The sequence below is a fragment of the Lissotriton vulgaris genome, chromosome 6 (genome assembly GCF_964263255.1).
Source record: "Lissotriton vulgaris chromosome 6, aLisVul1.2, whole genome shotgun sequence".
Lineage (NCBI taxonomy): Eukaryota > Metazoa > Chordata > Amphibia > Caudata > Salamandridae > Lissotriton > Lissotriton vulgaris.
Genome location: NC_141694.1, coordinates 453,152,630 through 453,176,094, shown reverse-complemented (window position 1 = coordinate 453,176,094; position 23,465 = coordinate 453,152,630).

Below are 23,465 nucleotides of genomic sequence, written 5' to 3'. Positions count from 1 at the left end.
CGATGACAACCTCACAACCGCCGAACACCTTCACTTCCAGATTCACACCGACCCCAAGACCACACTCAAAGGCACCCTCATCTATAGACCACCCGGACCCCGCACACAATTCAGCGAAGACATCACTGACTTCATCAGCCCTCACGCCCTCCCCTCCGAGGACTACATCCTACTGGGAGACCTCAACTTCCACCTGGAAAAGAACAACGACAGCAACACCACCACCCTTTTGGACAACCTCGCCAATCTCGGACTCAAACAACTTGTCAACACCCCCACCCACTTTGCCGGGCACACGCTTGACCCAATCTTCACCTCCAGCAAGAACATCTCCTTTAATCACACCACAGCTCTCAATTGGACAGACCACATATGCGTTCACTTCAACTACAAAAAGACTACGACCCACAATCAACCACAACCAATTCCCCGGAGAAACTGGAATAAAATTACCACCAACCAGCTCTTCACATCACTTCACCAAAACCCTCCTGCAAAATCATCGGACCCAAACCAAGCAGCCACCAACCTCACACAATGGATCACCCACAGCGCTGATGAATTAGCACCCCTGAAAAACCATCAAATCAAGCAAGGCAGCAAAAAAGCCCCCTGGTTCAATGATAAGCTTAAGAAATCCAAGAAGATCTGTCGCACCCTCGAGAAAGCCTGGCGAAAAAACCCAACCTCGGACAACCTGTCCACCTTTAAAAACGCCACCCGCAAACACCACCAACTGATCCGATCCACCAAGAAATCAGCATTCAAGGATCGACTCGACAACAACGCCCACAACAGCAAAGAACTATTCAACATCGTCAAAGAGTTTGCCAACCCCACCGCCGGCACCAATGACATCACTCCATCCCAAGACCTCTGCGACTCTCTAGCCTCGTTCTTCCACAACAAAATCGCTGACATACATAACAGCTTTGGGACCAGCCCACCCCACCTACCTCCGAACTAAAACGCCCCTCCAACAACCTTGACGCCTGGAACCCAATCACCACTGAAGACACCATCCGCCTGATGAACACCATTCACTCAGGATCGCCAACCGACCCATGTCCCCACCACATTTTCAACAAAGCAGACTCCATTATCGCACATCATCTCCGAGACATCATCAACTGCTCCCTCAACTCCGCCACCTTCCCGGAAAGCTGGAAACATGCCGAACTCAGCGCCCTCTTGAAGAAACCTACAGCAGACCCTTGTGAACTTAAGAACTACCGCCCCATCTCGCTCCTCCCATTCCCTGCTAAAGTCATTGAGAAAGCCATCAACAGTCAGCTCGCCGCCTTCCTCGAATACAACAAATCCCTCGACCCTTCATCGTCCGGCTTCCGAGCCAAACATAGCACTGAGACAGCGCTCATCGCAGCAACAGAAGACATTCGAACTCTACTGGACAACGGAGAAACTGCTGCCCTCATCCTACTAGACCTCTCCGCAGCCTTCGACACAGTCTGTCATAACACCCTTACACAACGCCTCAGCAACGTTGGAATACAAGGAAAAGCATTGGACTCGATAATCTCGTTCCTCGCCGGAAGAACCCAGAGAATCCGCCTCCCCCTTTTAGATCAGAAGCCACCGAAGTCATCTGCGGAGTACCCCAATAATCTTCACTCAGTCCCACCCTCTTCAATGTATACATGAGTCCCCTCGCATCCATTGCGCGTCAACACAACCTCAACATTATCTCCTACGCAGACGACACTCAGCTGATCCTATCCCTCACCAAAGACCCAAACACCGCCAAAACCAACCTACACGAAGGGATGAAAGAAGAAGCTGAGTGGATGAAGAACAGCCGTTTAAAACTAAACTCGGACAAAACAGAATTCCTCATTTTAGGATCATCCCCCTCTGCCTGGGACGACTCATGGTGGCCACCGTCCCTGGGAACCGCACCCATACCTATGGACCATGCACGTAACCTGGGCTTCATCCTGGACTCCTCCCTCTCGATGACCAGACAAGTCGACGCCGTCTCATCATCATGCTTCAACATCCTACGTATGCTCAACAAAATCTTCCGATGGATCCCCACCGAAACAAGAAAGACAGTCACCCATGCACTGGTCACAAGCCGACTAGACTACGGAAACACCCTTTACCCCGGAACCACAGCCAAACTACAGAAAAAACTCCAACGCATCCAAAACGCCTCAGCCAGACTTATCCTAGACATCCCCCGCCATGCGCACATCTCCGGTCACCTGAAAGACCTCCACTGGCTCCCCGTCAACAAGACAATAACGTTCCGCCTCCTCACCCACGCACACAAAGCCCTCTACGACCTAGGACCCGAATACCTCAACACGCGCCTGTCCTTCTACACCCGCACCCGCCAACTTCGATCGTCCAATCAAGCCATTGCCGCAATCCCACGCATCCAAAGATCCACCATGGGATAAAGATCCTTCTCCTACTTAGCGGCCAAGACCTGGCATTCCCTCCCCACCCACCTCCGCCTCACACAGAACCACCTCTCCTTCAGAAAACAACTAAAAACTTATATTTGATAAGTAAAACTCCCCCCCACCCTCAAGCGCCTTGAGACCCTCTGGGTATGTAGTGCGCTATACAAATTTAAACTTAACTTAAGTTAACTAGGTACACTCCAGATTGGTTACTGGGTTACCCTTGTGAGTCCCTAGTATATGGAACCTTAGGTACTAAGGGCATAGGTACCCCAGAGGCCTACCAGGGGCTGAAGCATGTATTATGCCACCTCTGGGAAGCCTTCCAAAATGGCACCACAGGTCCGCTACTGCAGCCTGGATAAGGTGGTGCATGCACCCCTTACTAAGATATAGTTACCTACATCTACCTTTAATCACTGACACATATAAAGCTATAAGTCACTCCTATGAAAGGCCTTATCAATCCTGAAGGCAGAGTGCTTGGTTTTGTGTGAGAGGGTGCCAATGCATGAGCAGTACCCTATGCACCTTTTGGAATCTATTCTCTGATGCTGTTCTGTGATGCAGCCAGACCATATACTCTTAAGTGCATTATAACCTCGCGAAAAATGCTAACTTTGAAATGGCTGCCTGGAAACGTGTTGTGTTTGGTGTCAAACACTTTGGAATCCTACCCCCCCCCCCCCTCCCCACCACCAGTCCTGGTGGTAGAATTCCACCCTTCTAGAGGGAGAAGACATGTACAAACTAACCTAACCAGTAATAGTTTAAAGAGCTCTAGCATCACAAAATGAATGCTGCAGACACAGACACAAGTCTGACCTTCTGCTGCTGGACGAAACTATGGCCGGGGAGGCCTGGACAATAGGTTTCCTGTCACAGGGAGGTGTAACCACCTCCCAGAAAGGCTTTAGTGTATTGGGGCTGGATGGATGTCTTCATATAATGCTTTTCAGACAGTGCTGGGGGCACACTTGGTGTCCCTGTGCATACCCCAGCTCAAACTGGTTGCAGGAGCACTCAGCCCCTGCTCTGGTGTGAAACTGGACAAAGGGAATGGGTGCAACCACCTCTCTTCCCAGACCCTGCTATAGGTGGGTCCCCAGAGTATGTCCAACCCCCTTTCTTAGTATAAGTATGGGACCTCAGTCCTTAGGACTACAGATTACACCTCGACAAAACTCTGCAACATATATCCTGGGATTTCGACTTTCTATTTTGACTAGAAGACGGATAAATCTCCCTTGGGGTTTAGAAGTGACTCATTGACTCCCCTGTTCAAACAGGCACCAACGAAGCATCTTTCTGGTCTGCATTTCCAAGGTTCCCGCCAGATCCCGATGAATTTGTGACTCAGGACATGGACTTTCAGACTTCTCAGAGGCTGACACGAAATCCCAGCAAAGGTGAGACCCGCAGCCCTCACGGGTGACATGGAACCGGAAATCCTGGAAACTGTGCACATTTGCAAGTGCACCCACTTCAAGAGCTTTCCAGAAGTTGTGCATTGGGCTCCGTGTATTCCAAGCCCCAAGCACCATTTGCACCAAAGGTTATGGGCCTACACTCCACGAATGGGCCCGCTTCTAGCATTTCCGCTTGAGGCTCCTTTGCAATCCCTGGTACGTTGACTGGTGGGTCCCCACAAAGGTAACTCTTCAGTTTCTTGGGCTTTCCTGGTTGCACAAGATGTGCTCTAACTTCACACTGAGTAGTGAGTCCCTCAGACCTTGCTGGTCTTCACCGAAGCCAATCTTTGTTTTCTGCGTGGGTTACTGTTTGCAAGGCTTGTGGGGTCCAATCCGGATACCGGCACCACCCCACTCGTCATCCTCTGTGGGACAGGTCGAATCCAGCTCCTGGTTGTCGTTGAGACATCCTGGTCCTCGTGGCTGAAGAGTCAAGCATCACCTTCTTCACCTGAAATCTCCCGACATCACTTGGCATCTTCTCATCGCCTTCCTGGTTACTGGCAAGTGACCCAGACTCTGTCCCCTTTGCTTTCAGGTTATTCACACCTCTGATCCACCCTTGGATCTATCCGGAAGCTTTCAACTTGGTTCCCAGCAGCACTTTGCAGCAGATCCCCATTGAAAACGACTACGAAACCCGACATCAAAAGACACCAATGCACCCGGCTGCCCTGGGTGGGGTAATTTGAGTACTCTGGTACTCCTGTGGGTATTGACTCTAGAACTGCCTAGTTCTAAAGGGGTTTGCTCCAAGTCCTCTTCCAAGTGTCCTTAATCTTTAAAATTCCAACCGCGACTTTCCCCATAGAAGTTAATAGTGATTTGCGGCTGTGTTTAGATACTGCACACATCCCCCGTGGGTCCCCTGTGTTACTATGGTGGGAGGTTCATGGTGGCCCCAGTGGTTCTAAAGGCTCTAGGCCTTGTATCTCTGTCTAGATTTTTCCCTATTGCTGATCTGCGCAGCCGTGCAGAGGAGACACTCGTTCCTTAATAGGAGCCGCTAGGAGCTGCTGCCGCCACCGCCGGAAAACGCCAGAGCATTTTTCTCGGCATTTCCCCGCAACCGGAGTGACCGGAGCTGCCAGGCAGGTATACAGTTGGCACTTGCTGATTGGGCCGGGTCGCTGGTTGCTTCTCGGCGCGGCTGGAGCCTTTGGCTGTCTTGGCTGTCTTCTTGGCGCGGCAGGAGCCGCTGGCTGCCTCTTTTATCGGGTGGGAGCCATAGGGCATCCTTTCTTGTGGCCTGAGCAGCCACATAGTTATACAGACAGCTACTGGCTACTGGCATGACAGGAGTAGCTGAGACTCTTCTCAACGCGGCCAGAGCCACTGGTCTACCCTATTCTGCGGCCGGAGCTGCCAAATAACTCAAAATATTCGCTGGTTTACCCTATCCTGCAGCTGGAACTGCTGTGATTTTCTTGGGAGGCAGCAGATGTAGCTGAAGCAAAACGGCAATAGCAAGGGCAAAGGGGGATAACCAACAGTGCGGACATCTGTGGAACATCGAGGTTGACTTCTGCCTGCTGGACCTCTGAATCTTGCCAATCCAAGGTCTGCCCAGTGCAGCATGAGGTCAGGAGACGTCCGAGTAGGTCCGACGATTAAAGGAGGCATAAAAAAATGCAAACGAACCTCCAAGACGCTTGATGGGACAAGGGATGAGCCACCTTCTAAAACCAGGCCAGCAATACAGAGCAATTGCTCCTTAATTGACTTAACAACAGACAAATCGGATACAAACAGCTCAAGAAGCAAACAAACATTACAAACAGAAAAGAACAAAACAAAAACTGCCAAACCTTGTACCAGCCAAAAATGTACACAAAGTTTTACTTCCTAAAAAACGCGAGGGACCCTTTACTTTCAAACACCAAGGAATTACCGGGCCTTCAGACACCTCTTGAAACATTCCAGGCAATAAAGTTTAACGGGGCACAGAGTAGTAACAACACCAAGGAGAGCCCTAGCCCAACAGCTGGAAATTCACTGCAAAAAACATTATCCCCTCAGCACAACAAAGTTGGATGGCCCAGGATTCTAGAACTATTGGGAAAAAAGCTGGAAGAAAAGTTGTAATAGAAACTAATCTAATCCAAGTACATAGGCCCAATGATGCAAAAGAGCTGTCAGAAGACAAAATAGAAGATACCCAAACAGACATCTGCGATACTGCTGGGATCAGCAGTCCACCTTGGGAGGAAAACACAATCAATATGCGCATCGCAACCGACACATTAATGATATGTGAACAAAGAAGACAAGAGGCAATAATGCACACCAGAGATACCAAAAATAAAGATGTGAGCGCAAAGGAGCATCGGAAGGAAAAATAACTCTCTTTGGCAGCTCCAGCTACAACACATAAAGCACAGGGGACTGACAAAATAGACAGGCCAACAACTCCTTCTTCAGAGCTGATAGAAATATCCTCATACCTGGGAAAGGAGGAGTGGGCAGATCTCATTGCTGCATACTCTCAAGATAAGAGCAGTAGTGGGCTGACAGCAAATACATTGATCAAGACAACTGAAGACCTCCAGGAACAACAGGCGTAGGGGTTGGATGTGCATAAGGAAGCCCAAAATGTTACAACAATCCCAGGAAGAAAAGAACAAACTCCAAAACATAACAAGCACGAAAGTGCTTGGCCCAGCCTGTTAAAAACAATACAACTCCTAGTAGAGGCTCTTCATTACCAATCAGACAAGGTGGACACTCAATTAACGCTATTAGATACATTAGCTGTATTTGTGGTTGCCATCGACGGGAAGCTGGGCACATTAAATACACTTCTCCAAAATAAGCTTGGTCAATTGCAAGACGTAAATAGGAGCGACAAAGGTGGATGTGGATGCGGTCCAATTATTGATAAACTATCTTCAGTTCCGGCAATGTTGAGCGATCTGTGCACACAACCTCAAAGGCCAACACAGTGTCTACAAATCCAACCTTCTGATGGCCTTTTTGGAAAAGAAACAAAAGCTAAAAGGAACACAGAATCCCTGGAAACGAATAATCAAGGACACCAGAAAACAAAAGACACACACGCCTAAAAGAAGAACGATCAGTGAAACTGGGATGTTAGGCGCTCTACTCACTGAAACCTTGGCAGAAGTTAACACAGACAAAAAAATGAATGCTAAACAAAGACGTTAAAAAAAACATAAAGGCAGAAAACAAAAAACAAATTCTAACCGTGAAGGATTTATGCATCTATTTGGGAGAACTCCAATTGCAGAACAAAGTATACCCCATTCCGAGGGAGGCACCAGCACAGTAGGGACTCCTGCAGAGGTAATAGCATCAACCCAAACCAACAGGAAGGGGCAAATAATCAAGAAACTAAAACCTGGAAATATTATGCGCGAAGAACCAGGAGCCCCACTACAAGATACGCAAATTATATGCCTCCAACCACCCGGGGTCAGCAAAGCATCTCCTGAATTTGATCAGAATCGATTAGCAAAGAGCCATACGATGACCTGCTCTAATTCAACAATGAACAGTCAACTGGCTACCATCACTCAAGTGACTCCATCTGTAAACACACAGGCTAATCAGAGAGAAGAAATACCAGTACCCAAAAAAAAGCGGAATCCATTTCCTACCCGCCTTGGCTAGGAGAGAATCACCAACTGGTAAAACTGTCTGCACCAAATTTACTTATACCCGGTCAAACAGCAAGTGACGTGAAAAAACTTACCACTAATCAGGTAAAAACATCCTGAACATTCATTCAAGACTTAGGGGTCCATTACGATGTCGGGCGGTTTGCCTCCGCCAGGCTGGCGGTGGCCACCGCTGGCCTGGCGGAGGCAAACAGCCCGACATCGCAAGCCCAAATCCCCCCGCCATATACGAGTAACATGGAGGCGGTGTCTGTTAGACACCGCCCGCAATATTACCATGGGCTTTTTTCAATGCCTTTCCGTGGCGGCAATGCCGCCATGGAAAGGCATGCGGTGTTCACTCTAGGGGCCCCCTGTGGGGTCCCAGAGTGAAGGCCAAAAGGGGGTGGCACACGGGGGTACCTGTGGTACCCCCCTGCCTTTGCATATTCGAAGAGGCAGGCACCGCGCAGTGCCTGCCGCTTCGATTGTGCAAAGGCGTGCTTTTGTTTCCTAACATTGTGGCGGGCAGTGCAGTGAGCACCGCACGCCACAATGGTAAATTGAGGAATGCGCCCGCCACTGTGGCTGGCGCATCCTAATGGCAATGTCGGGACCCCCACCCTTTAGGCGGCCGGTGCCCGCCCGCCATCGTAATGTGCCCCCTAGCTTGAAGGCTGCTCTCCACAGCTACCACTAGGATAGCTTTCTATATAGGTTGTCTTTAAACCTACCATCAATAAGGGACGTTTGGACTGGTGTAAGGTGCCCTCTAGAATAGTGGACAGCATATGCCAGGCCCACTTCTCACAGTAGCTATGCTCCGATCAGAACCCTTTTATGGCTGTATTGAACCTTATAACATTTTTACCCTTAATGGAAGCCAGCACACCTTACACTTTTAAAAGGCGACTGTCCCGTGTGATTACTGCTTACATAAAATCATTACAAAGTGATAAACTGCTATTAGATAAGGACCCAGAGGCTGCAATGAGAAGGAAGTACGAACAATAGCTCCACCCCTTTAGCCTCTTTGTTACTTTCAGCACTTTATCTACATAGTCTGGTAGCGGCCGTATAGGTCATGATGGAGAACATCAAGGTCCCAAGGAATATGAGGGGAGACGACTGATCTGATGCTTCTCTTTAGGTACTTGCACACTTTATTGTAAATTAAGCACCAACTGGAAAAGAGGGCAAATCATTGTTTAGATAAATGTCAAACTGTAGATGTACAAGGTTGAGAGGGGTTGAGTAACTGTATCAAGTATGATGTTTTTTTCTCCCAGCCTGAGTAAATGTTACCTCGTCACACCAGCACTTTATATTTGCTATTATAGAGGATGCAGAGTAAGACAAGAGTTATCATTGTGGTACTAAAGAACCGGGTGACACTGCTGTCCAGAAGAGTATTTTCCTCTTTCCTGTTTCTTCTTATGCTGTCCTGTACTTTTAGCACTTCTTGCACCATCTCATGTGCATTATATATTACGGAGCAAATTTACAAGCCCCTTACGCCTCTTTTACACCGCCACTTTTGTAACACAGCGGCGGCGCAAAAGATGCGCCATGGTGCGGGGTACTTACAACGTGACGCATCTGGGAGATGCGTCATGTTGTAAAGCCCTGCGCCATAGAGAGGCGTTCCGGCGCAGGTGGTGGGCGTTCCTGCGCAGGAACGCCTCCTAAAAGGGGCTGAGTGAAATCTACAAGATTTCATTCAGTCACTTTTAGGCCAATGCTGCGTCAAAACCCTGCGCCTGCTTGAAGCAGGCGTAAGGCTTGATGCAGCATTGGAAGAATAGGGCCCCCCAGAGCATTGCAGGAGCTGCGTCACGCTTGCGACGCTACTCCAGCAATTCTCCGCCTTTACGGCACAGATGCGTGACGCATCTGTGTCGTTTTTGCCCCATGGTGCGCATCATGGGTGTAGGAGCTGTGGCGCACAATTACTGGCGCATCCCTGCTAATTTGCAGGGATGCGCCAGTAATTGTAAATCCACCCCTACGTTTTCATGGACAGGTCGTTGCGAGATACAATGCCTACCTCAGATCTTACCGGACTGGGAGGGCAGAGTAAATGTTGTTCTGATTTGCAACATTGTTATCTTGTAACTTTTGCACTTCATATTTGATATTAAGTAAGAGACAGTGTACGAATATAGGCACAAGGAACAAAAGGGCATGGGGTGTCACTGCTGGTTGGAAATAGTCTCCCCTTTGCCTGTTTCTCATTTATGCTGCCCACTTACTGTTATCATTCCCGGTGCTGCCGCAAGTGCATATACAAAGAGTTCTCTAGCCAGATGCACTGCAAGACAGGTGGGGATGCAGGCTGTTTCTGCTTTCCTGAACTAAGGTATTGTTGTAATTGTTTGTGCACTTTATTCTCATTCTCCGCTACCCTCTCAGCACTCAACTGCCGCCGTCTCCCAGACTGCTACCAAGCCGCCCCAGGACACACCCATGGACCCTTCACCTGCCACTCCTGCAAGTTCGACTGCATCAGTACCCACACCAAATCCACAGACTCCAAACAGAGCTCCGACACTAACCACCTCAAGTGCATCCTACTCAACACCCGCTCGGTCCACAGACACGCCATTGAACTTTGGAACCTACTCGACACCACATCGCCGGACGTCGCCTTTCTTACAGAAACTTGGATGAACGCCTCATCAGCGGCCGACATCGCCATAGCCATCCCGGACGGCTACAAGATCATCCGAAAGTACCGCATCAACCAAACAGGAGGAGGAATCGCCATCGCTCATAAGAACACCATCCGCACCACGACCAGTTCCGATGACAACCTCACAACCGCCGAACACCTTCACTTCCAGATTCACACCGACCCCAAGACCACACTCAAAGGCACCCTCATCTATAGACCACCCGGACCCCGCACACAATTCAGCGAAGACATCACTGACTTCATCAGCCCTCACGCCCTCCCCTCCGAGGACTACATCCTACTGGGAGACCTCAACTTCCACCTGGAAAAGAACAACGACAGCAACACCACCACCCTTTTGGACAACCTCGCCAATCTCGGACTCAAACAACTTGTCAACACCCCCACCCACTTTGCCGGGCACACGCTTGACCCAATCTTCACCTCCAGCAAGAACATCTCCTTTAATCACACCACAGCTCTCCATTGGACAGACCACATATGCGTTCACTTCAACTACAAAAAGACTACGACCCACAATCAACCACAACCAATTCCCCGGAGAAACTGGAATAAAATTACCACCGACCAGCTCTTCACATCACTTCACCAAAACCCTCCTGCAAAATCATCGGACCCAAACCAAGCAGCCACCAACCTCACACAATGGATCACCCACAGCGCTGATGAATTAGCACCCCTGAAAAACCATCAAATCAAGCAAGGCAGCAAAAAAGCCCCCTGGTTCAATGATAAGCTTAAGAAATCCAAGAAGATCTGTCGCACCCTCGAGAAAGCCTGGCGAAAAAACCCAACCTCGGACAACCTGTCCACCTTTAAAAACGCCACCCGCAAACACCACCAACTGATCCGATCCACCAAGAAATCAGCATTCAAGGATCGACTCGACAACAACGCCCACAACAGCAAAGAACTATTCAACATCGTCAAAGAGTTTACCAACCCCACCGCCGGCACCAATGACATCACTCCATCCCAAGACCTCTGCGACTCTCTAGCCTCGTTCTTCCACAACAAAATCGCTGACATACATAACAGCTTTGGGACCAGCCCACCCCACCTACCTCCGAACTAAAACGCCCCTCCAACAACCTTGACGCCTGGAACCCAATCACCACTGAAGACACCATCCGCCTGATGAACACCATTCACTCAGGATCGCCAACCGACCCATGTCCCCACCACATTTTCAACAAAGCAGACTCCATTATCGCACATCATCTCCGAGACATCATCAACTGCTCCCTCAACTCCGCCACCTTCCCGGAAAGCTGGAAACATGCCGAACTCAGCGCCCTCTTGAAGAAACCTACAGCAGACCCTTGTGAACTTAAGAACTACCGCCCCATCTCGCTCCTCCCATTCCCTGCTAAAGTCATTGAGAAAGCCATCAACAGTCAGCTCGCCGCCTTCCTCGAATACAACAAATCCCTCGACCCTTCACAGTCCGGCTTCCGAGCCAAACATAGCACTGAGACAGCGCTCATCGCAGCAACAGAAGACATTCGAACTCTACTGGACAACGGAGAAACTGCTGCCCTCATCCTACTAGACCTCTCCGCAGCCTTCGACACAGTCTGTCAAAACACCCTTACACAACGCCTCAGCAACGTTGGAATACAAGGAAAAGCATTGGACTCGATAATCTCGTTCCTCGCCGGAAGAACCCAGAGAATCCGCCTCCCCCTTTTAGATCAGAAGCCACCGAAGTCATCTGCGGAGTACCCCAAGGATCTTCACTCAGTCCCACCCTCTTCAATGTATACATGAGTCCCCTCGCATCCATTGCGCGTCAACACAACCTCAACATTATCTCCTACGCAGACGACACTCAGCTGATCCTATCCCTCACCAAAGACCCAAACACCGCCAAAACCAACCTACACGAAGGGATGAAAGAAGAAGCTGAGTGGATGAAGAACAGCCGTTAAAAACTAAACTCGGACAAAACAGAATTCCTCATTTTAGGATCATCCCCCTCTGCCTGGGACGACTCATGGTGGCCACCGTCACTGGGAACCGCACCCATACCTATGGACCATGCACGTAACCTGGGCTTCATCCTGGACTCCTCCCTCTCGATGACCAGACAAGTCGACGCCGTCTCATCATCATGCTTCAACATCCTACGTATGCTCAACAAAATCTTCCGATGGATCCCCACCGAAACAAGAAAGAGTCACCCATGCACTTGTCACAAGCCGACTAGACTACGGAAACACCCTTTACCCCGGAACCACAGCCAAACTACAGAAAAAACTCCAACGCATCCAAAACGCCTCAGCCAGACTTATCCTAGACATCCCCCGCCATGCGCACATCTCCGGTCACCTGAAAGACCTCCACTGGCTCCCCGTCAACAAGACAATAACGTTCCGCCTCCTCACCCACGCACACAAAGCCCTCTACGACCTAGGACCCGAATACCTCAACACGCGCCTGTCCTTCTACACCCGCACCCGCCAACTTCGATCGTCCAATCAAGCCATTGCCGCAATCCCACGCATCCAAAGATCCACCATGGGATAAAGATCCTTCTCCTACTTAGCGGCCAAGACCTGGCATTCCCTCCCCACCCACCTCCGCCTCACACAGAACCACCTCTCCTTCAGAAAACAACTAAAAACTTATATTTGATAAGTAAAACTCCCCCCCACACTCAAGCGCCTTGAGACCCTCTGGGTATGTAGTGCGCTATACAAATTTAAACTTAACTTAAGTTAACTAGGTACACTCCAGATTGGTTACTGGGTTACCCTTGTGAGTCCCTAGTATATGGAACCTTAGGTACTAAGGGCATAGGTACCCCAGAGGCCTACCAGGGGCTGAAGCATGTATTATGCCACCTCTGGGAAGCCTTCCAAAATGGCACCACAGGTCCGCTACTGCAGCCTGGATAAGGTGGTGCATGCACCCCTTACTAAGATATAGTTACCTACATCTACCTTTAATCACTGACACATATAAAGCTATAAGTCACTCCTATGAAAGGCCTTATCAATCCTGAAGGCAGAGTGCTTGGTTTTGTGTGAGAGGGTGCCAATGCATGAGCAGTACCCTATGCACCTTTTGGAATCTATTCTCTGATGCTGTTCTGTGATGCAGCCAGACCATATACTCTTAAGTGCATTATAACCTCGCGAAAAATGCTAACTTTGAAATGGCTGCCTGGAAACGTGTTGTGTTTGGTGTCAAACACTTTGGAATCCTACCCCCCCCTCCCCTCCCCACCACCAGTCCTGGTGGTAGAATTCCACCCTTCTAGAGGGAGAAGACATGTACAAACTAACCTAACCAGTAATAGTTTAAAGAGCTCTAGCATCACAAAATGAATGCTGCAGACACAGACACACGTCTGACCTTCTGCTGCTGGACGAAACTCTGGCCGGGGAGGCCTGGACAATAGGTTTCCTGTCACAGGGAGGTGTAACCACCTCCCAGAAAGGCTTTAGTGTATTGGGGCTGGATGGATGCCTTCATATAATGCTTTTCAGACAGTGCTGGGGGCACACTTGGTGTCCCTGTGCATACCCCAGCTCAAACTGGTTGCAGGGGCACTCAGCCCCTGCTCTGGTGTGAAACTGGACAAAGGGAATGGGTGCAACCACCTCTCTTCCCAGACCCTGCTATAGGTGGGTCCCCAGAGTATGTCCAACCCCCTTTCTTAGTATAAGTATGGGACCTCAGTCCTTAGGACTACAGATTACACCTCGACAAAACTCTGCAACATATATCCTGGGATTTCGACTTTCTATTTTGACTAGAAGACGGATAAATCTCCCTTGGGGTTTAGAAGTGACTCATTGACTCCCCTGTTCAAACAGGCACCAACGAAGCATCTTTCTGGTCTGCATTTCCAAGGTTCCCGCCAGATCCCGATGAATTTGTGACTCAGGACATGGACTTTCAGACTTCTCAGAGGCTGACACGAAATCCCAGCAAAGGTGAGACCCGCAGCCCTCACGGGTGACATGGAACCGGAAATCCTGGAAACTGTGCACATTTGCAAGTGCACCCACTTCAAGAGCTTTCCAGAAGTTGTGCATTGGGCTCCGTGTATTCCAAGCCCCAAGCACCATTTGCACCAAAGGTTATGGGCCTACACTCCACGAATGGGCCCGCTTCTAGCATTTCCGCTTGAGGCTCCTTTGCAATCCCTGGTACGTTGACTGGTGGGTCCCCACAAAGGTAACTCTTCAGTTTCTTGGGCTTTCCTGGTTGCACAAGATGTGCTCTAACTTCACACTGAGTAGTGAGTCCCTCAGACCTTGCTGGTCTTCACCGAAGCCAATCTTTGTTTTCTGCGTGGGTTACTGTTTGCAAGGCTTGTGGGGTCCAATCCGGATACCGGCACCACCCCACTCGTCATCCTCTGTGGGACAGGTCGAATCCAGCTCCTGGTTGTCGTTGAGACCTCCTGGTCCTCGTGGCTGAAGAGTCAAGCATCACCTTCTTCACCTGAAATCTCCCGACATCACTTGGCATCTTCTCATCGCCTTCCTGGTTACTGGCAAGTGACCCAGACTCTGTCCCCTTTGCTTTCAGGTTATTCACACCTCTGATCCACCCTTGGATCTATCCGGAAGCTTTCGACTTGGTTCCCAGCAGCACTTTGCAGCAGATCCCCATTGAAAACGACTACGAAACCCGACATCAAAAGACACCAATGCACCCGGCTGCCCTGGGTGGGGTAATTTGAGTACTCTGGTACTCCTGTGGGTATTGACTCTAGAACTGCCTAGTTCTAAAGGGGTTTGCTCCAAGTCCTCTTCCAAGTGTCCTTAATCTTTAAAATTCCAACCGCGACTTTCCCCATAGAAGTTAATAGTGATTTGCGGCTGTGTTTAGATACTGCACACATCCCCCGTGGGTCCCCTGTGTTACTATGGTGGGAGGTTCATGGTGGCCCCAGTGGTTCTAAAGGCTCTAGGCCTTGTATCTCTGTCTAGATTTTTCCCTATTGCTGATCTGCGCAGCCGTGCAGAGGAGACACTCGTTCCTTCATAGGAGCCGCTAGGAGCTGCTGCCGCCACCGCCGGAAAACGCCAGAGCATTTTTCTCGGCATTTCCCCGCAACCGGAGTGACCGGAGCTGCCAGGCAGGTATACAGTTGGCACTTGCTGATTGGGCCGGGTCGCTGGTTGCTTCTCGGCGCGGCTGGAGCCTTTGGCTGTCTTGGCTGTCTTCTTGGCGCGGCAGGAGCCGCTGGCTGCCTCTTTTATCGGGTGGGAGCCATAGGGCATCCTTTCTTGCGGCCTGAGCAGCCACATAGTTATACAGACAGCTACTGGCTACTGGCATGACAGGAGTAGCTGAGACTCTTCTCAACGCGGCCAGAGCCACTGGTCTACCCTATTCTGCGGCCGGAGCTGCCAAATAACTCAAAATATTCGCTGGTTTACCCTATCCTGCAGCTGGAACTGCTGCGATTTTCTTGGGAGGCAGCAGATGTAGCTGAAGCAAAACGGCAATAGCAAGGGCAAAGGGGGATAACCAACAGTGCGGACATCTGTGGAACATCGAGGTTGACTTCTGCCTGCTGGACCTCTGAATCTTGCCAATCCAAGGCCTGCCCAGTGCAGCATGAGGTCAGGAGACGTCCGAGTAGGTCCGACGATTAAAGGAGGCATAAAAAAATGCAAACGAACCTCCAAGACGCTTGATGGGACAAGGGATGAGCCACCTTCTAAAACCAGGCCAGCAATACAGAGCAATTGCTCCTTAATTGACTTAACAACAGACAAATCGGATACAAACAGCTCAAGAAGCAAACAAACATTACAAACAGAAAAGAACAAAACAAAAACTGCCAAACCTTGTACCAGCCAGAAATGTACACAAAGTTTTACTTCCTAAAAAACGCGAGGGACCCTTTACTTTCAAACACCAAGGAATTACCGGGCCTTCAGACACCTCTTGAAACATTCCAGGCAATAAAGTTTAACGGGGCACAGAGTAGTAACAACACCAAGGAGAGCCCTAGCCCAACAGCTGGAAATTCACTGCAAAAAACATTATCCCCTCAGCACAACAAAGTTGGATGGCCCAGGATTCTAGAACTATTGGGAAAAAAGCTGGAAGAAAAGTTGTAATAGAAACTAATCTAATCCAAGTACATAGGCCCAATAATGCAAAAGAGCTGTCAGAAGACAAAATAGAAGATACCCAAACAGACATCTGCGATACTGCTGGGATCAGCAGTCCACCTTGGGAGGAAAACACAATCAATATGCGCATCGCAACCGACACATTAATGATATGTGAACAAAGAAGTCAAGAGGCAATAATGCACACCAGAGATACCAAAAATAAAGATGTGAGCGCAAAGGAGCATCGGAAGGAAAAATAACTCTCTTTGGCAGCTCCAGCTACAACACATAAAGCACAGGGGACTGACAAAATAGACAGGCCAACAACTCCTTCTTCAGAGCTGATAGAAATATCCTCATACCTGGGAAAGGAGGAGTGGGCAGATCTCATTGCTGCATACTCTCAAGATAAGAGCAGTAGTGGGCTGACAGCAAATACATTGATCAAGACAACTGAAGACCTCCAGGAACAACAGGCGTAGGAGTTGGATGTGCATAAGGAAGCCCAAAATGTTACAACAATCCCAGGAAGAAAAGAACAAACTCCAAAACATAACAAGCACGAAAGTGCTTGGCCCAGCCTGTTAAAAACAATACAACTCCTAGTAGAGGCTCTTCATTACCAATCAGACAAGGTGGACACTCAATTAACGCTATTAGATACATTAGCTGTATTTGTGGTTGCCATCGACGGGAAGCTGGGCACATTAAATACACTTCTCCAAAATAAGCTTGGTCAATTGCAAGACGTAAATAGGAGCGACAAAGGTGGATGTGGATGCGGTCCAATTATTGATAAACTATCTTCAGTTCCGGCAATGTTGAGCGATCTGTGCACACAACCTCAAAGGCCAACACAGTGTCTACAAATCCAACCTTCTGATGGCCTTTTTGGAAAAGAAACAAAAGCTAAAAGGAACACAGAATCCCTGGAAACGAATAATCAAGGACACCAGAAAACAAAAGACACACACGCCTAAAAGAAGAACGATCAGTGAAACTGGGATGTTAGGCGCTCTACTCACTGAAACCTTGGCAGAAGTTAACACAGACAAAAAAATGAATGCTAAACAAAGACGTTAAAAAAAACATAAAGGCAGAAAACAAAAAACAAATTCTAACCGTGAAGGATTTATGCATCTATTTGGGAGAACTCCAATTGCAGAACAAAGTATACCCCATTCCGAGGGAGGCACCAGCACAGTAGGGACTCCTGCAGAGGTAATAGCATGTTATGTTATGTTATGTTATATTAGTGCTATTTGTATTGCGCACGGCTGCTCCAGCGAAGGAGCGTCCCGGCGCACCGACAAGGTGGCGAACACAACACAACTGGGGAACAGAAATAATTATTAAGAAATTGGGGAGTGAAGGATTTAACAAAGCTCAGAAAATAAATGAGTTTTAGCGGCCTTGCGGAAGGAGAGCAGGTCACCAAAGGTCCGGAGTTTCAAAGGGGGAGCGTTCCAGAGTGCGGCTGCCCGCACCTTAAAAGAGCGACCCCCCACCCGACTGAGTTTGATTTGAGGGGCTACCGCTAATTCTTGGTCTAGCGAGCGCAGAGTGCGGCCCGGGATGTAAGGGCGCAAGAGTTGGTGCAGTAAGGGAGGTGATAGGCCCTTCAGAATTTTGAAGGGAAGGCACAAAACTTTAAAGTGGATCCACTGCCTAACGGGTAACCAATGCAAGGCTCGCAAAGATGGACCGGCCGAGCAAAACCTAGGAAGACCTACGATCGCTCTGGCCGCAGCGTTCTGCACTCTTTGAAGTCGGGTTAACTCAGCCTGGTTTAATCGTATAAAAAGGGAGCTGGCATAGTCCAACCGCGCCAAAACCGTTGCTTGCACCACCAATTGACGAGTTGCGGCATCGAAGTATTTAAGGGCAGGGCGCAGATTGCGCAGGATGCCAAAGCAGCAAGCCGCCGTCCTTTTGGTGTGGCCAACGAAGTTGAGGGAAGGGTCCAGCCAAACACCAAGGTTTTTGATCTCCGCAACCGGAGTGGGGGTCGGCCCCAGCTCAGAGGGCCACCAAGTATCTCCCCATAGGTCCGTCCGCTTCCCAAAGATCATCACCTCCGTTTTTTTGGCGTTTAGTTGGAGACAGTTGGACGTCATCCAACCAGCCACCGCCCTGAGTCCTTCTCTGAATCTTGGGGCATCCACCCCAGAGTCCCCACTGATCGTGCCCGCTAGCTGGGTGTCATCTGCGTACGACACCATGGTCATACCACAGAGCTTCACAACCTCAGCCAGCGGCCTCACGTAGATGTTAAACAACGTGGGGCTCAGTGAGGAACCCTGTGGGACCCCAAGAGACAGAGGATGACATTTGGACTGGTAGGGCGGGGACGCCACACAGAAGGAACGATCCCTGAGAAACGAACGGAACCACGGGTGTGCAGTGCCGATCACCCCTATCTCCTCAAGACGTTGCAGGAGAATGTCATGGGAGACCGTGTCAAAGGCGGCGCTTAGGTCTAACAAAACAAGCGCCGCCGTTTGACCTGCATCCAGAACTACCCGAAGGTGCTCGACCATAGATAACAGTGCTGTCTCCGTACTGTGGCCAGCCCGAAAACCATTCTGGGTGTCGTCCAGAATGTTGGCACGCGACAGATGACCATATGAGGGCGGTGTTGACATGCGCCTCCGCGAGTTTGGCTGGCCACGGGAGAAGCGAAATCGGGCGGTAGTTCTCCGATTTTGTAGGGTCGAGAGATGTTTTTTTCAAAATGGGCATTACTACCGCATGCTTCCATTTCAAAGGCACCTGGCCTGATGATAGCGACGTGTTGATTAAGTCGCAAACCGGGCGAGCAAAAACCTGGTCTCTGAACATAGGTGGCTTGAGCGGGTCGTCCGGCGACCCCGACTTAACTCGGAGAGCCAAGGCCGTGTAAGACTCCAAAGAGAGAGAGGGGAGAGAGTCTAGCACCACCTGATCCAACCGGATGGGAGGCCCCATACTGGTTTGTGCAGTGGAGGAAGGGAAGGCCCTATATATGGTCTGGACCTTCTCCAGGAAGAAAGCCGCCAGCGCTTCACAATGAGTATTGGAGCTGATGGAGTTACCGGCCGGCTTCCTTGCCACAAGGTCTTTAAGGGCCTTAAAGATGGTTTTAACAGGATTCCCACTATTGCGAAACTCCAGAGCGTAGTATTCAGCCCGGGTTCTACAAACCGCGCGGTGATAAGACTTGACAGCAGCCATATACAGGGTTTTTTTTGCTGCTGTCATACCTCTTCCTCCAGTCTCTCTCTGCACGTCTGCAGACACTTTTCAGAGCCCTCAGATTGCCATCATACCAGGGACTGGGGGCGCGGGAGCCACACTTACTGGAAACCATCGGGATAAGGGAGTCGAGGGCCCTGGTTACCCATCCGCAGAAATGGTCATAACCAGACTCCACGTTCTCCAATGCACCCAGTGGGTCGTCAGTGAGAAGGCGGTAGAGATCTTCCGCCTTTAATTTGCTCCAGCGCCGTCTGGGCATGGCTCAGACGGCGCCATCAACCCAAACCAACAGGAAGGGGCAAATTATCAAGAAACTAAAACCTGGAAATATTATGCGCGAAGAACCAGGAGCCCCACTACAAGATACGCAAATTATATGCCTCCAACCACCCGGGGTCAGCAAAGCATCTCCTGAATTCGATCAGAATCGATTAGCAAAGAGCCATACGATGACCTGCTCTAATTCAACAATGAACAGTCAACTGGCTACCATCACTCAAGTGACTCCATCTGTAAACACACAGGCTAATCAGAGAGAAGAAATACCAGTACCCAAAAAAAAGCGGAATCCATTTCCTACCCGCCTTGGCTAGGAGAGAATCACCAACTGGTAAAACTGTCTGCACCAAATTTACTTATACCCGGTCAAACAGCAAGTGACGTGAAAAAACGTACCACTAATCAGGTAAAAACATCATGAACATTCATTCAAGACTTAGGGGTCCATTACGATGTCAACCGCTGGCCTGGCGGAGGCAAACAGCCCGACATCGCAAGCCCAAATCCCCCCGCCATATACGAGTAACATGGAGGCGGTGTCTGTTAGACACCGCCCGCAATATTACCATGGGCTTTTTTCAATGCCTTTCCGTGGCGGCAATGCCGCCATGGAAAGGCATGCGGTGTTCACTCGAGGGGCCCCCTGTGGGGTCCCAGAGTGAAGGCCAAAAAGGGGTGGCACACGGGGGTACCTGTGGTACCCCCCTGCCTTTGCATATTCGAAGAGGCAGGCACCGCGCAGTGCCTGCCGCTTCGATTGTGCAAAGGCGTGCTTTTGTTTCCTAACATTGTGGCGGGCAGTGCAGTGAGCACCGCACGCCACAATGGTAAATTGAGGAATGCGCCCGCCACTGTGGCGGGCGCATCCTAATGGCAATGTCGGGACCCCCACCCTTTAGGCGGCCGGTGCCCGCCCGCCATCGTAATGTGCCCCCTAGCTTGAAGGCTGCTCTCCACAGCTACCACTAGGATAGCTTTCTATATAGGTTGTCTTTAAACCTACCATCACTAAGGGACGTTTGGACTGGTGTAAGGTGCCCTCTAGAATAGTGGACAGCATATGCCAGGCCCACTTCTCACAGTAGCTATGCTCCGATCAGAACCCTTTTATGGCTGTATTGAACCTTATAACATTTTTACCCTTAATGGAAGCCAGCACACCTTACACTTTTAAAAGGCGACTGTCCCGTGTGATTACTGCTTACATAAAATCATTACAAAGTGATAAACTGCTATTAGATAAGGACCCAGAGGCTGCAATGAGAAGGAAGTACGAACAATAGCTCCACCCCTTTAGCCTCTTTGTTACTTCAGCACTTTATCTACATAGTCTGGTAGCGGCCGTACAGGTCATGATGGAGAACATCAAGGTCCCAAGGAATATGAGGGGAGACGACTGATCTGATGCTTCTCTTTAGGTACTTGCACACTTTATTGTAAATTAAGCACCAACTGGAAAAGAGGGCAAATCATTGTTTAGATAAATGTCAAACTGTAGATGTACAAGGTTGAGAGGGGTTGAGTAACTGTATCAAGTATGATGTTTTTTTCTCCCAGCCTGAGTAAATGTTACCTCGTCACACCAGCACTTTATATTTGCTATTATAGAGGATGCAGAGTAAGACAAGAGTTATCATTGTGGTACTAAAGAACCGGGTGACACTGCTGTCCAGAAGAGTATTTTCCTCTTTCCTGTTTCTTCTTATGCTGTCCTGTACTTTTAGCACTTCTTGCACCATCTCATGTGCATTATATATTACGGAGCAAATTTACAAGCCCCTTACGCCTCTTTTACACCGCCACTTTTGTAACACAGCGGCGGCGCAAAAGATGCGCCATGGTGCGGGGTACTTACAACGTGACGCATCTGGGAGATGCGTCATGTTGTAAAGCCCTGCGCCATAGAGAGGCATTCCGGCGCAAGTGGTGGGCGTTCCTGCGCAGGAACGCCTCCTAAAAGGGGCTGAGTGAAATCTACAAGATTTCATTCAGTCACTTTTAGGCCAATGCTGCGTCAAAACCCTGCGCCTGCTTGAAGCAGGCGTAAGGCTTGATGCAGCATTGGAAGAATAGGGCCCCCCAGAGCATTGCTGGAGCTGCGTCACGCTTGCGACGCTACTCCAGCAATTCTCCGCCTTTACGGCACAGATGCGTGACGCATCTGTGTCGTTTTTGCCCCATGGTGCGCATCATGGGTGGGGGAGCTGTGGCGCACAATTACTGGCGCATCCCTGCTAATTTGCAGGGATGCGCCAGTAATTGTAAATCCGCCCCTACGTTTTCATGGACAGGTCGTTGCGAGATACAATGCCTACCTCAGATCTTACCGGACTGGGAGGGCAGAGTAAATGTTGTTCTGATTTGCAACATTGTTATCTTGTAACTTTTGCACTTCATATTTGATATTAAGTAAGAGACAGTGTACGAATATAGGCACAAGGAACAAGAGGGCATGGGGTGTCACTGCTGGTTGGAAATAGTCTCCCCTTTGCCTGTTTCTCACTTATGCTGCCCACTTACTGTTATCATTCCCGGTGCTGCCGCAAGTGCATATACAAAGAGTTCTCTAGCCAGATGCACTGCAAGACAGGTGGGGATGCAGGCTGTTTCTGCTTTCCTGAACTAAGGTATTGTTGTAATTGTTTGTGCACTTTATTCTCATTTGTGATGGGTAATGTATGGTTTTAGTTAACTGAAATAAACATGATTTGATTTGATTTTGTTCAGCCACACTTTCCATTGAGAAGGAATTGTATTTTATTTCCCTGTAACTTTTGACCCTACGCACGGATCACAACACCATGCAAAGTGGGACGAGGGCATAAAGTGTATCATAATAAAAAGATACATTCAATGAAAAAACACAGATACTGAGTTAGGGTTTCACACCCACTCAATACACAAGTAATGGTATCCAACGCACACAACCCTGTCATAACTCACGTCACCCACCATGCAGAAAACTTCCATTTGCAGATGGTACTGGGAAAGAAAATGAATAAAGCGAGAGTTAAACAATGCCGGTGATGTGAGTTATGGCTTTATTCAATTAGCCACAATGAGCACCTGGATGAGTGTGATAAAGAGAAGTGTCCGCCCATTTTCAGATTTCTTCAGGATGATGTCAAAAGAGAGACATTTTACAACAGGAACTATTCTTAAAAGCGAATTCATTTATTTCTTCATTACGTGTGGCTAAGCTCTTTGCTTGTCATTGCTAAAATGTAAACAAAATAGACACTGCAAAACTACAGAATCACTTAGGGGCATATTTGCAAATAAGCAGGGATGCGCCAGTTATTGTGCGCCACAGCTCCGCTATCATTGATGCGCCGCATTTACAATGCGGCGCACCATGGGGCAAAAACGTGAAAGATGCGTGATGCATTTGTGCCGTAAAAGTGGCGCATTGCTGGAGTTGCATCGCAAGCGCGACGCAGCTCCAGCAATGCTCTGGGGGCCCTATCTAGTTAATGCTGCGTCAATCCTTACGCCTGCTTCAGGCAAGCGCAGGGTTTTCACTCAGCCACTTTTAGGAGGAGTTCCTGCACCGGGACGCCCCCCCCCCCTGTGCAGAAACGCCTACATGTGGCGCTGGGCTTTACAACGTGACCGCATCTCCCAGATGCGTCACGTTGTAAGTACCT